We start from the raw sequence: 13,349 nt of genomic DNA, 5'->3' as shown, positions 1-13,349 counted from the left end.
GTACTGTGTTGTGCCGCATAACTAGCCATTTCCTGTTGCATAATTTAGTCAACCCTGCTACATAATTTGGTCCACCCCATCACATTCCAGTGGCCCTTAAAATGAGCAAATGGTAAACACACACACGTTCTAAGTACACACACATTCTCCATCCATCTACCAGTCTACTCATTCATCCATTTATCACTCCACACAAATTTCCATTGTCCATTCAACTGAACTAACATTTTCCACCTGTAATACATCCACTTATGTGTCCATGGATATACCCGTCCATCATCTAGTAATTCACTCATTGAAATAAGCATCTATTTAACTATCGAGCCATCCTCCTGCCTACGCACTAATTCGCTGGTTATACTACCTAATAACTAGCATACTCACTTGTTCACCCACCTATAGATCCATTTTCTTTATTCTATTTTGTCAGCCATCCATACCACACCTGATGCACAAACTCACTCTTTAATAAACATGGAAACACTTGCACACAAAACATCAAGCATCCGCAAAACTTCCAGCCACTCCCCTAACCACTCATAAACAGACTCACCCATCCGCTCAATGATCAGTCTGTTTACTCACAAACACGCATACTCGCCCATTCATCCATTTACTCACCTACAAATCCATATCCCAAATAATTGACCAACTCATTCAACATCAACTCACTAACCGATCTATTCAGTTTCTATCCATCCTCCCTATTTGTTCACCAAACAAACACACATTCACCCATCAATACACTCTTTCAACTGTGTGTGTGTTTACACCAGTGCCGGGTGGAATTATGTGATTGTGTGGCTGCAGAATTTGCCGCATTTGCCACATAATCCATTATTTGCTGCATAATCTGCATATTTTAACAAAATAGTTTAACTCAAACTGATCAAAAGTTACTAAAAACTTGGCAAAGTGTGTTGTATTGCAATGGAAGGTCCTTTGCAAAGATTTGCTTGTCAACCCTTTTTTGCCTATTGCTGTATTTATATGTTAAACTGGTGCTAAGGAAATGCTCGGTTGAAGTGAATTCTATGCTTGTGGCACACTTGGAGATAGCACAGATTAGATTTTTTTATGCAGATTTATATAGGTATTGGAGCACTTTACATGAACACCAGTTACGTTACACAAAGACACATTCATTTTTGGTAGGCACAGGGAGATTAGGGGATTTACCCAGAATCACAGGATGTGATACACTCTAGACATCTGTATTCTACACCATTCTACTCTATGCCAAAGCACTCTACGCCACTCTAGTCTTCGCCACTGTATTCGACACCACTCCAGTCTAGGTTACTCCACTCTACTCTGCACCACGTGACTGTATGCCACTCCACTCTATCACTGCACTCTAGGCCACTACAATCTTCGCCAATGCATTGTACTCTATACCACTGCACTGAACGTCACTCTGCTCTACGACACTGCACTCTACTCAGTGACACTCCACTCTATGCCACTTTAATCTGCTCTGAAACTATTTACTTCATGCCACTGCACTCTATGTAACTCTACTCCACTCTGAGCCACTCCGCTCTACGCCACTCCACTCTACCCACTCTACGCCACTGCACTAGATGCCACTGTAATCTATGCTGCGCCATTCCACTCTGCGCCACTCTACTCTGCACCACTCCACACTACACCAGTGCACTCTACGCCACTCTGCTCCACTGCGCACCACTTGACTCTACACCACTCTACTGTACTCCACTGCAATCTATGCTGCACCACTCCTCTCTACGCCATTCTACTCTGCATCTCTCTACACTACAGCCCTCCATGCCACTCTACTATATCCACTGTACTCTACACTTCTGCGCTTTACTCCAATGCACTGTACACCACTTTACACAAAACAAGCACTCTATGCCAATCTACTCTGCACCACTGCACTCGATGCCACTCTATTCTACTATATACCACATTACTCTACGCCACTGCTCTCTACACCACTGTACTCTGCACCACTGCACTCTTCGCCTCTCTACTATACAGCATTGTACTCTACTCTACTCTATGGCACTGCACTCAATGACACTCTTCTCCACTCTGTGCCATTCCACTCTACTTCACTATTCCACTCCAAGCCACTCCACTCCAAGACAGCCTACTCCGCTTTATGCCACTCTACGAAACTCCCTATACGCGACCCCACATTACATTACTCCACTCTGCGCCACTCCACTCTGCTTAACGCCTCTCTACTCTATGACACTCTGTGCCACTCCACGACCTTCTACTGCACTCTAAGCCCATTCACTCTGTGATACCTCTCCCTCCATGACAATCCACGCCACACCACTCTACACCATGCCAGTCTACGCCGTCCCACTCTACGCCATTCCACTCTACAACACTGTACTCCCTCCATGACACTCCACGCTAGAGCACTATACCCACTTATGACACCCCAATCTACGCCATGCCACTCTACAACATTCTATGCCACTCTTCCACACTTCATGCCACACCACTCTCCATTACGCCATTAACTTTTAGCCATGCTATACAGCAGCCTGGTGTACAACATGGCTAAAACACATTGGCACACCCAATAGCTATTGCATAGGAAAGACCTGTGGGCTTTGCCAATGTTTGTTACTTTGATGGAGATTCTCTACCATTTTCCTTGCAGGTGACTTGTCTTTATAATTGGATTTTGTCAGTACTCTTTATGAGTATGACAGTTCGAATTTTTATGTTTTAGGACTTTGCATTTATCTGTACCTCTGTATCGGGCCTTTATGGCATTTCATTGTATTTTTTCTCTGTACTGCAATTTAATTACTCTGTATTAAATTTACTTTTTGTACTGTTTATGATCTAGAACATTTTTATTTATGCTTCTAGTGTTTTATTCGGTTTAACTCTGCTAAATTGTATTTAACTGACGAGGAGAGTAGTCTCAAACAGCCAGAGCAAATGGAGACGCTGGAACCAAATTTATTTGGTAAAATATCGAGGTGATTAAGCATTGGGGTTCAAATGTTTATCTGTGTGTGCCTACCACAAGAGCAAGCTTCCCCCAGAAGCCAAGTGTTGAATGCCTAGTTGTAGTGCCAACATCACAATACAGGTGCAGACTGTCCAGCGACATTGAAACCTCACCTCAAACCCACAAGTACAGAATGTCCTTCTGGGGGCAAGCTTCCCTCACACCAACACGTAAGAACGCCCAGCAATACAAGCTTCACTCGTATTGGCGTTTGGAATGCCCCGTAGCGCCTCCCCATCCACCTCTGCCAGATACCTGGGTATCGTTTGTCCAGCACCAGTGTCAGCTTCCAGCCCATATACTTGAATAATCAACAGCAGTGCCAGCTACCTTCACACACATTTGTATATTCAGCAGTGTAGCAAGCTTCACTCAGAAAATAAGTATTGAATGTCCAGGCGCCAGCTTCCCACATAGGCGAGACCGTCCAGCAGCAGTGAAACCTCTCCTCCCATACTCCGGTATAGAATTTCGATCATCAGCGCAAGCTTCCCTCGAATAGACAGATGCAGAATATCGAGCTGCTGTGCAAGCTTCTCTCCCAGAGGTAGGTGTAAAGTGTTCTGTTCAGCAGAAACAGTGCTAAATTTCCACTCACAGGAAGGAGGGTCAAGCCCACTAGCATTCATGTATTTCCTCAACTGGAGACAGGCTCATTAGAGGCATGGCCTGCGCCCCCTTCTCGTTGTTGCTGCACCTGCGAGGGGTCCATGGCTGGACGGGCTACCCTGGAAGATCCCAGGCGAAGGGTGCCCCGGGTGTAGCCAAGGAGAGGGAGGGACAATGTGCCCCTGTCCTTGGCAGATGGCCTTACCCAGGGTGCACCAGAGAGCCTCTTATATGTTCTCTGTAATCAGAGCCGGCGGGAGGGGCGAGCTGGAGGGGGTCTCCCTCAGCCTCCCCTCTCTGGCATTTCATTGTTCTCGGCTGATGTCACAAACACACACACACTTGTTCTCCCTCAGTGACAGCGTGCATTCAGGACGCGGAGCTCACTACGAGGGACGGAGTGGAGCTGTGCGCGCGCCGGGTGCAGGGTTCGGCGTGGAGGTAAGCTGGAGCCTGGCGCAGGGTGACGGGCTGGGTGCGGGGGCTGTGGGCGCGCTGTGAAGGAGGGCGGCAGACCCGGGATAGGCTCGTGGTACTGCGTGATTTATGAGAGAGTCTGTGTTCGGTGCCCTTTCTCCCACTTCCAGAGAGACGGTGAGTATCTTGTGTGATATGTTACGTGAGGGATGTCCCGTGCGTGGAGGGAGCGCCCCGGGCGTGGAAGACGTGTCCCCGGTGTGGAGGGAGTGTCCCCTGGCGTAGACTGTCCCCCGGGAAACATGGGAAGTTTCAGAGCGCGCGCTGGTCGTGGTGGCGTGTGTCCTGGCTTCGGCGGTGTTGTCATTCTCGAGCGAAGAGTCGCGGGTGTCTCGGAGAGCCTCGCAGAGTCCTCTCCTCCCACCCATTCAGTTTCCGCCTCACTTGCCCGGTCTCTTCCTCACTCTGACTCACCGGCTCTATCCCCCCTCCCCCCCCCCCCCTTTATATGTCCCTTTTATTTATATAACAAGCAGCTCCTCTGAAGTTCACTGTGGTGCATTCTCTATCGTTCATGTGCCCTCCTTTCAACATTCTGCATCATCTCGAATCTTAGTTCTTACATTTCATCACTGATTTCTTCATAGCTAATTACTCTGCGCCCTTCCTCAAGTCCTCTCGGTTCATTCCCCTCTTCAATGGCATTTCTCTTTCTGATTCTCTTCAGCCTCACCCATCCCTTTCTTCTTTCCTCCCTCTTATGTTTTCTTTCGTCCTTGCTTCCTATCCTTGTCTCTCCCTTCACTGCTTCCTTCCTTTCTCCCTCATTTCGTCCTGACCCTCCTTCCTACCTTTATTCCTTCTTCCTCCTCTCCTCACTCACTCACTGGGCTGCCTGTCCTCCTTGCATTAGATGTCCTTTCCATGTTTTATTCCCCTTTCTGGCTCTTTATCACTTGGTGCCAAAGCCAGATCAATATTCGAGACTGCAGCTCACAGCAGGCGCGGATGCACGCGCTGCTGGTTATTGTCTCAGACCCAGGGGACAGGCCTGCTGCCCAAGGCCAGGGGGTGTAAGTGCTCTACAGTGTAAGAGAGAATCCTCCCCTCTAGGGGCCGAGACTCTAATGTATGGCCGACGGGGGCCTTGCTTCAGTGAGCTGATGATGATAGCCACCTGTTTACACAGTCTGGAAGATAGCCCCGGTGCCCATGACCTGGGAACGTGAGATGTCTGCAATCTGAGCCATGGTCCTTGTGTGAATGATCTGGGAAAGTAAGATGTGTACAGTCTGAAGGCTAACCCATGGTGCCCATGATCTGAGAGTGTAAGATGTGTACAGTCTGAAGGCTAGCCCTGGTGCCCATGGCCTGGAAGTGTAAGATGTGTGAACCTTAGGGATTGACTTGGTGTCTGATACGTGAGACTGTAAGATGTGTGAACCTTAAGGATAGACTTGGTGTCTGATACCTGAGACTGTAAGATGTGTGAACCTTTGGGACAGAGATGGTGTCTGATACCCGAGACTGTAAGATTTGTGAACCTTAAGGATAGACTTGGTGTCTGATTCTGGAGACTGTAAGATATGTGAACCTTAGGGATAGACTTGGTGTCTGATACCTGAGACTGTAAGATGTGTGAACCTTAGGGACAGAGATGGTGTCTGATACCTGAGACTGTAAGATGTGTGAACCTTAGGGATAGACTTGGTGTCTGATACCTGAGACTGTAAGATATGTGAACCTTAGAGATAGATTTGATGTCTGTGGCCTGAGAACATAAAAAGTGGAAAGCCTGGAGTAGTCCTGCTGACCATGGTTTGGGGTTGTGAGATGCGGGCTACCTGATGGATAGCTCTGGTGTTTACTGCCTAGGATTGTGAGATTTATTTATTTATAAAGTTTTTATAGCGCGAACTAGACCTGTGTACAGCATGAAGGATAGCTCTGTTGTCCATTGCCTGTGTAGGATGTGTACAGCCAGAAGGATTACTCTGGTGTCCAAAGGGTATTATAAAACTGTGAAGAGCTATCAGGGTGTAAAGTCTCCCAAATCTCAAAGTGCGTAGAACTATGACAAATTTGGATATGCCATGCCGTCACCTGTGTGGGAGCCTAAAACATTATTGATGTTTGGATATGACGTGGTCGCCTCTGTTAGAGGCGATAGTACCAGCAAATGATGTGTAGCTGTCTGTGTTACAGTCTGTAGCACTACATTTGAATATCAAGTGCCATCTCCTGTCTTACATCCTATAACATAATGAGATATGTGGGTATGACGTGGCCTCGTATTTTTGCTCCTCTGTCGTTATGGGCTATTTGAAAATAAGCAAGGCCACTGGAATTAAGCGACAGGAAAGTGCCAAATTATGTGGCAGGGTTGACTAAATTATGTGACAAGAAAAGGCAAATTATGCGGCATAATACGGCACATTTTGTAATAGTATTACTTCATTATTTCATTATTTTTAAGATTGGTAACACTGTCTGGGCATTGGTTTCACCTCATTAGTGCATGTTTAATGCCCACATATAGCAATAAGCTACAGAAAGATGGACAGTCCAGCTTTGCAAAGGACTTGCCACTGTGCTGCAACACTTGTCACTGCGTTTTTAGTAACTTCAACCGTTTGAGCTAGAAACAATTTTTTGTTGTTGAAATCTGCAGATTGTGTGTCAGATGATGGATTATGCGCCAAATGCAGCAGATATATAATTTATGCAAAAATCTCCATGGCTGTACATTTGTGCATAATTACAGTGGTCCTGAATATAACATGCAATCTCCCAGCAGATCAGTGTAGCGTTGAGATTTTGCAGGGCCACACGTTTTTCAGATATTTATAGATTTGCCGCATTTGCCACAGAATCCATCATCTGCTGCATAATCAGGAGGGTGTGACAAAAATTTTTTTTCTAGCTCAAACAGTTCAAAAGTTACTAAAAATGCACCGACACGTGTTGCCACGGAGTGGAAGGTCTTTTGCAAAGGTTGACTGGTCACCTTGCTGTTGCTTATTGCTATATTGGGTGCTAAACTGGATTTAATGAGGTACAACCAATACCAAAACAGTGTAATAAAAATGACAATATAATGTAGTAATACTATCGCAAAATGTGCCACATTATGCTACATAATTTACATTTTTTTGCTGCTTAGTTTACTCAACCGTGCCACATAATTTGACCCGCCCCTGCCGCATGATTCCAGGGTCTTGGATATTTGATCTGGTATGCTAGATCCTATCAAAGTCCATAGCCACAATGAGATATTGCGTAATGACACATGATTTCTAATGGTAGAGTCTGTAGTACTATGAGATATTTTTAGATGACATGGCCTTCTACCTTAGAGTTTATTGTGAGATGCTCTGATATGTCATGTGGCCTTCCAGCTTAGAGTGTATATGACATGTGGAATCTCATCATAGCAATATGGCACTATTAGCTATTTGGATATCACTTGTGGTTTCCTATTTTAGAGTGTACACCACTAATGGATATTTGGTTATTATGCGGTCAATATGTAAGGTAGTGTGAGACTGAAAAATATTTGTTACTTTGTGATCATAATCTTCAAGGGCTCTCACACCATGTAATTATATTCTACCAAACTGCTGGTGATAAGGGTCCCGTAGCTTGGCAAAAGTGCCCTGTCATTAGTCCATATAAAATGTTATAAATGCTTAGGATACGTTCTTGGATTGTTTGCAATAAATACAAATATTATTTTATGAAGAACCAAATGTGCTGTGTTGTTATGAAGTGGCACAATAGCTGTTGACACAAGATGCTTGTAGGCTGGGAAGCATGTTCTAAAGTTTGCATAAATAAAAGTCTTTAGGCCAACTAAAATGAAAACTTTTACGAAACGTTGCACTACAAAGTGCTCTGCTTTCTTGTAATTTATAGTGCTGATAAATCTTTTTGGTAAATTAGCAATGAAACTTGCGTTATGAATGTGATAACAAATGTGGTGAAATTTTAGGAATCAAGATTCTCTTACATTTTTGAACTGCAGGGAATGGTGAAGTAATACATATGTAAAACAGGGAAGCCTGTAATAACTGTATAAAACATTTCTCAACATTTCTTATTGTGAATTAGTTGTGACAAAACTACTCAACCGTATAAAGAAATGTCACCAGTACTCTACTGTAATGACTTATTACAGTTAAATTGTGACCTCATAATACTTTCGGCTAAAACGAGTAGACAGCTGGGAAGACAGGTCCCAGGCAACTGCTGATTAACAAAGCCTGGGATAAATTCAGTATTTTCTTCTTAACTATTTTCCCTGAATATTCACATTAATTAGCTGATGCTGAGATACATATGGTAGTATATTTATTGCCTTGCTGGAGTTCATTCAGAGAAAGGCTGTTTTATGTTTTTATGTAATGACATATTCTGAACTACATCCCCTTTTGAGAGCAAGATATTAAACTGTTTAAAGTATTTATGGAAACTAAATTTAAGCTGCACATTGAAAGTTTTTCTGGTTCAGCCAATGCATCTTTTTTTAATAAGAATTAGCACAACACTACAGATTTAAACGAGGCCTGGGAAAAGAGTGATGGCGTGACCATGTATTATACGGAATAAAATGCCCACTGTCCCCCATTTTAAGCATATCGCAAGTCACCTTGAAGTTCTGTGACTTTATAAAGAGACTCTGCCTTAGGCCTCATTCCTCTGCATGGACTTGCAATGTATTTGTTATGTATGTTATAGTGTGCTTCAACCCAAATACAATGATAGGGCGCCGATTGGAGCATAGACAAACAGCTGACTGTCCATCCTCGTTTAGTGCAGATGGTTAATAGGAGGGTGGGGTTTGTGTGCATTTAGATGAAGTGGAAAATGAGCGTCCAAGAGCGGCACTGATTAAGAGCTGAGAGGAGTTAAGCAGCTCAGTGCAGTGCAATCCACCAGCTGGGCAGAGGGTCTGGGAGCTAAGAGTCTCTAATCAGCTTTGCAGAGATAGCCCCACCCCCTCCTCTGTGGTGCAGTACCGGCAATGTGGGGACCCCAGTTCTTAATTTATAAAAAATAAAAAAATAAAAAGGTGCCAGGGCCCGCGTCAGGAGGCCACTACAGCTTGCACCACCCGATGCCTCTGCCACAGCTGGCAATGACAGCACCAACACACTACCAATAAGCACACTCTTAAAAGTGTGACAATACCTGGACCCCAAAGCTATAAAACGGCCTTAGTTATTTATTTATTGTGTATTGAATTAATAACAAGCTGTTGTCCTTATCTCTAAATTCGACTGACAGTGCCACCATGTGCAGACTGTCAGTGCCGGTGCTGACAATTAAGTGTTGGTGCCAAGCACCGGAAACCACTGGCTCAAACTAAGCACCGGGGCACCCCTTGTTAATGCGTGTCTCTCGGTACACTTGAATGCCACTCCCTGCATCTGAATGCCACTTAACAACAGACGTGTGCCTTTAAGTTCCGTTTGGGTACCACTCGGAGTTGTGTGCCACGCAGTACAGCTGTTAAGTTAATACGCGTGCCAGCCGGTGGGACTGTGCGTCACTTCCTGGAGTTGTTTGCGCCTCGGTGCAGTAGGGTGTCACTCAGCACAGTTAGGGTGAGACTGAGCGCGGTTGCATGTGCTCTACGGTGCATTTGCCCATGTCTGTCTTCAGTACAAAGCATTGCTGGGCACGAGCCGAGTGTCTACGCAGCTCTTTGAAGTCCAGGCCTCAGTCCGTGGTGCTTCAGCTGCAGTTTGAAAGCCACGCTAATCTAATGCCATGTCTATAAGCAGCTCTGTGCCGCCCCTGCCCGAGGTGGGGACCAACAGCTGGCGCCTGTGCCCTGGCTCTGTGAGGCACCGCCGTGTGTGTGTGTGTGGGGGGGGGGGCGTGCTCGTTGTTAGACAGCCTTTCTCTGATGGATCATGTTTGGAGCAACAGAGGCTGAAAACAATTCATCTTTCTTCTTCTTTTCTGAAGAATTTTTATTTGAGCATTTCAATCCTTCTGATGTCTGGCGAACTTCCATATGTTGAAGAATGCTTTGTTTTTTGTAGCTTAGAGAAATAAGGATGAATTGGGAATCTGTGGAATGGTCGCTGTGTATGTGCGTGTGGACCATGGATGTGCGAGGGAAAGGAAGTGTGTTAGAAGCAGGGATGTCTAGAAGGACTTAGTGTGGGGCAGGAATGTGTGTGAGACTCGGGAACCTGATGATGGTTACCGGTGTGTGAGAGGAAAAATAATTGTGTGAGAAAAAAGGGATATGTGTGAGAGTATGCCATACTCCGTATGGGATCTTCCTGAAAGGTAAGGACATTTTTTAGGCAAAGGGACTATGTGAGAACCAGGAAAGTATGAGAGTCGAGGATATGTGTGATGGGTAGTGTCGCATGCCAGGGAAAGGGACTGTGTGAGAATCCTAGATTGCTATGGGAGGCAGGGATGTGCATAAGTGAGGGAAATGGTTTCCTAGTGTCTTTCTACCACGTAGGGTACTATGCAGAATCTAACGTAAAAAAATGCAACGGCTGCCACTGTTGTCCTAAATGTCCTTATTTAGGGCAGCATGACCTCACATCACCATTAATAAGTTAGGTTTACCAGAAGTCGCAACACCACCCCCTCTCCCCACACACTTCAGCCATCTGGTGGCGCCTCAGGGATTGATATCAGATGACCAGGGGCGGCCTTAGGCATGTGCAAGCTGTGCACCTGCAAAGGGCCGCCAAACTCCAGGGACCGCCACGAGGAATCGGATACAATACATATTCGTGGTGGCCCCTGACAGGGATTTGGCGGCCTCCGGGCGGGGCCCCCTACCTACGCTCCCTGCACAGGGCCACCATGAGCCTAGAGCCACCCCTGAGATGACCCACTGGCCGGACAAATGATAACATCCCAGGAAGTGGTGTCTCGTGGCCTAAGACCCAGACACTAATATTTAAAACCATTTTGGAAGCCATGGAAGGACATTTTCAGCCTACAGTTGTAATGCGTTGTTGTGACTTTTTTGTACTTCAGGGAGCCATTTGGTGACAGATGCAATATTTAGACATCATTTCCCTACAAATATTTAGAGGGATTCTGTAAACGTTGTGTCGTTTAAAGAAATTAGATTTTGCCTCTTCAAAACTCTCACCCCCAATATTTTAGTTCCCTCAATGTATTCCTAAAAGTGAGAAAATTGCAGGAGACGGATTTTTTTTTTTAATACGCTTAACAGCTTAACAGTAGATAGGAGGACAGATGGCGTTTTAAGCAGTGACTCGGCGATGGTACTTGTCTATTCATTTGCTCAGGTCTGCAATAATTAAAGGTAGCTATAAAAGGGGAACACACCTGAAAATGTTGCTTAATAGTTTTTGTAAAGGTTATAAATCATGATTCCGCTTAAAAGTCAGGGAATACAAATCACTAGCTACAATTGTATTGTAATTGCATTTATATTGTGTTTACTATCGCTGACGTAGAAGCGCTTTTTCGACGAGGATTAGTGTAGTGTTGAATTAGTATAGTGAAATATGAAAGTAATTTGAGTGGTGGATAGGTTATTCAGTTATTTGGTTTCAGGAAGGATAGAAGAGGGAAAAGAGGTTTGTATTTATATTGCGCTGGTTACCCGTGATGGGGTGTTGAATGGCTTTTTTTGGCGAGTAGCACGCTACTCTGGAACCCATAAAGTCCCCAGGAGTTAAAATTGAGACACTATTTCATATAGCGTTCACACTATAGCACTTTTTGTAACACATGAAACTGGATTTAAACACATGCAGTGATAGTGTTTTGTGTTTCACTGTACAGTGATGAGTGCAGGTACAGCTGCTTAGAATCATGCAGGGTGTGCTTACGTGACTGCTATTTGTAAATGTAAATGTGTTGTAATTGTATAGCACACTGTTACCCTAGGGTGTCCTGGTGCTGTACTCATACCGCTGGGAACCCTTCCTGGCTTTTCCCTGTGAAATGTCCACTCCTGGGCACCCCCAAGGTGAAGCCAGGCATCCCAGCGTTGTTGGGGCCATTGTGGAGATTAAGCAAGCTATTGCCCAGAGTTGCAGAGTGGGACCCATGATTAGAGTAGGCACCGAGGCGAGAATTAACATGTCCGAGGAAATTGAGCCCAAGACCCGCCGAGGCGGGTATTGAACCCTGGTCCCAGGCCAGACCTCTGCATCAGGGTCTGCCGCTCGAACCATTGAGCCACACTTCTCCACTTCTTGACAGAGGTTCTAGTTTAATATCGATTAAAAATCCAATTATCACTGGAAGCTTTCTGTGTTGTATCACTTTCACAACTGTGCAGCAGAGGGAAATTTTGATTGACCAGCAATAATCCAGGGGTCCCTAGGAGAAGGCAAGGGTGCGGGGTACAGGTAAATGCACATATGTAGCAGCTGCTACCCCGGACGACCCCTAAAAGACATCCTCATTACATAAAATAAAGCCCCTCTAGGCCAAAATGTAAAAACACCCAGGCTGTGGACTGGACTCGCTCCCTATGCTTGCAAGTTCCATGTTGCAGAGGATATCATAACACTTAACAGGTGGACCTTCAGTCTTCCGCTGGTGCAGCAGGGGCAGTGGCACCGAGTTCACAGGCCTGAAGAACCAACTGAACTCAGCTTTTAACTGTACTTATAATTCCCTTTGAATACACACTTTGATGTCTTTGTTAGCAATATCATGCAAAGCATATATCTTCAATGGTAACAGGCAGAAATGACTATATGTTAAAGCCTTCAATATTGTGAGTTAATAAATAAATTACCCCAAACAAACCTAAGTAAAGGGAAAGATTCCATGAATTAAAATATAAATGGAAGAAAAACCAACCGGGCACCCATGAAAGTCGTTCTGTCCCTCCAGTGGTGATATGTCCCCAACGAAATATGAAAGTGGACCTTTGATTGATGCTGTACAGAACCGGGCATAGAACCGGTTAAAAATGGACTGCGTCTGTACAGTGGAGGACAGACTGCCACCGTCATAGAGGACTGGGCTGGCTTTGCCAGTATATGTTTCGGATTAATGAACTTGATATCCTGGTGAAAAATCTTTTGACCACAGTTAATCACAGAGGCACTGAGAAGCCTGGAGGACGGAGGAATTTAGTTGGAGGCGGGTGACTTTCAATGCGCCTTTTGTCGTGACCCACACAAACTGGTTTTTATTTGAACTTACACTTTGAGCAAGAAATGTTCAGTGCAAACACAAGGAGATGATGGACAGAGCGCTGAAACTTTTCAGACACTCACCCCCAGTCACAGATCTGGGTTGAATCCATCATCATTCTTTAGCTCACTTCACCACCCCGGTTCAGACT

The 13,349-nt window shown here is 45.1% G+C and overlaps 1 protein-coding gene across 2 annotated transcripts in view; it reads left to right on the top strand.

Annotated features, from left to right (window-relative positions):
• Positions 1-3,877: 3,877 nt before the first annotated feature.
• The window catches only part of PCBP4 (poly(rC) binding protein 4), a 148,775-nt gene continuing 139,303 nt past the window's right edge, over positions 3,878-13,349 (top strand). The window contains exon 1 of one of the 2 annotated variants that reach the window (XM_085625177.1): positions 3,878-4,054. The gene's annotated coding sequence lies outside the window, so the exon portion shown is untranslated. The remainder of the gene's footprint in view (positions 4,055-13,349) is intronic. The other variant, XM_085625174.1, reaches the window with a different exon arrangement.

The sequence above is a fragment of the Triturus cristatus genome, chromosome 9 (genome assembly GCF_964204655.1).
Source record: "Triturus cristatus chromosome 9, aTriCri1.1, whole genome shotgun sequence".
Classification (NCBI taxonomy): Eukaryota; Metazoa; Chordata; class Amphibia; order Caudata; family Salamandridae; genus Triturus; species Triturus cristatus.
This window is presented reverse-complemented; position numbering and strand designations above follow the sequence as displayed.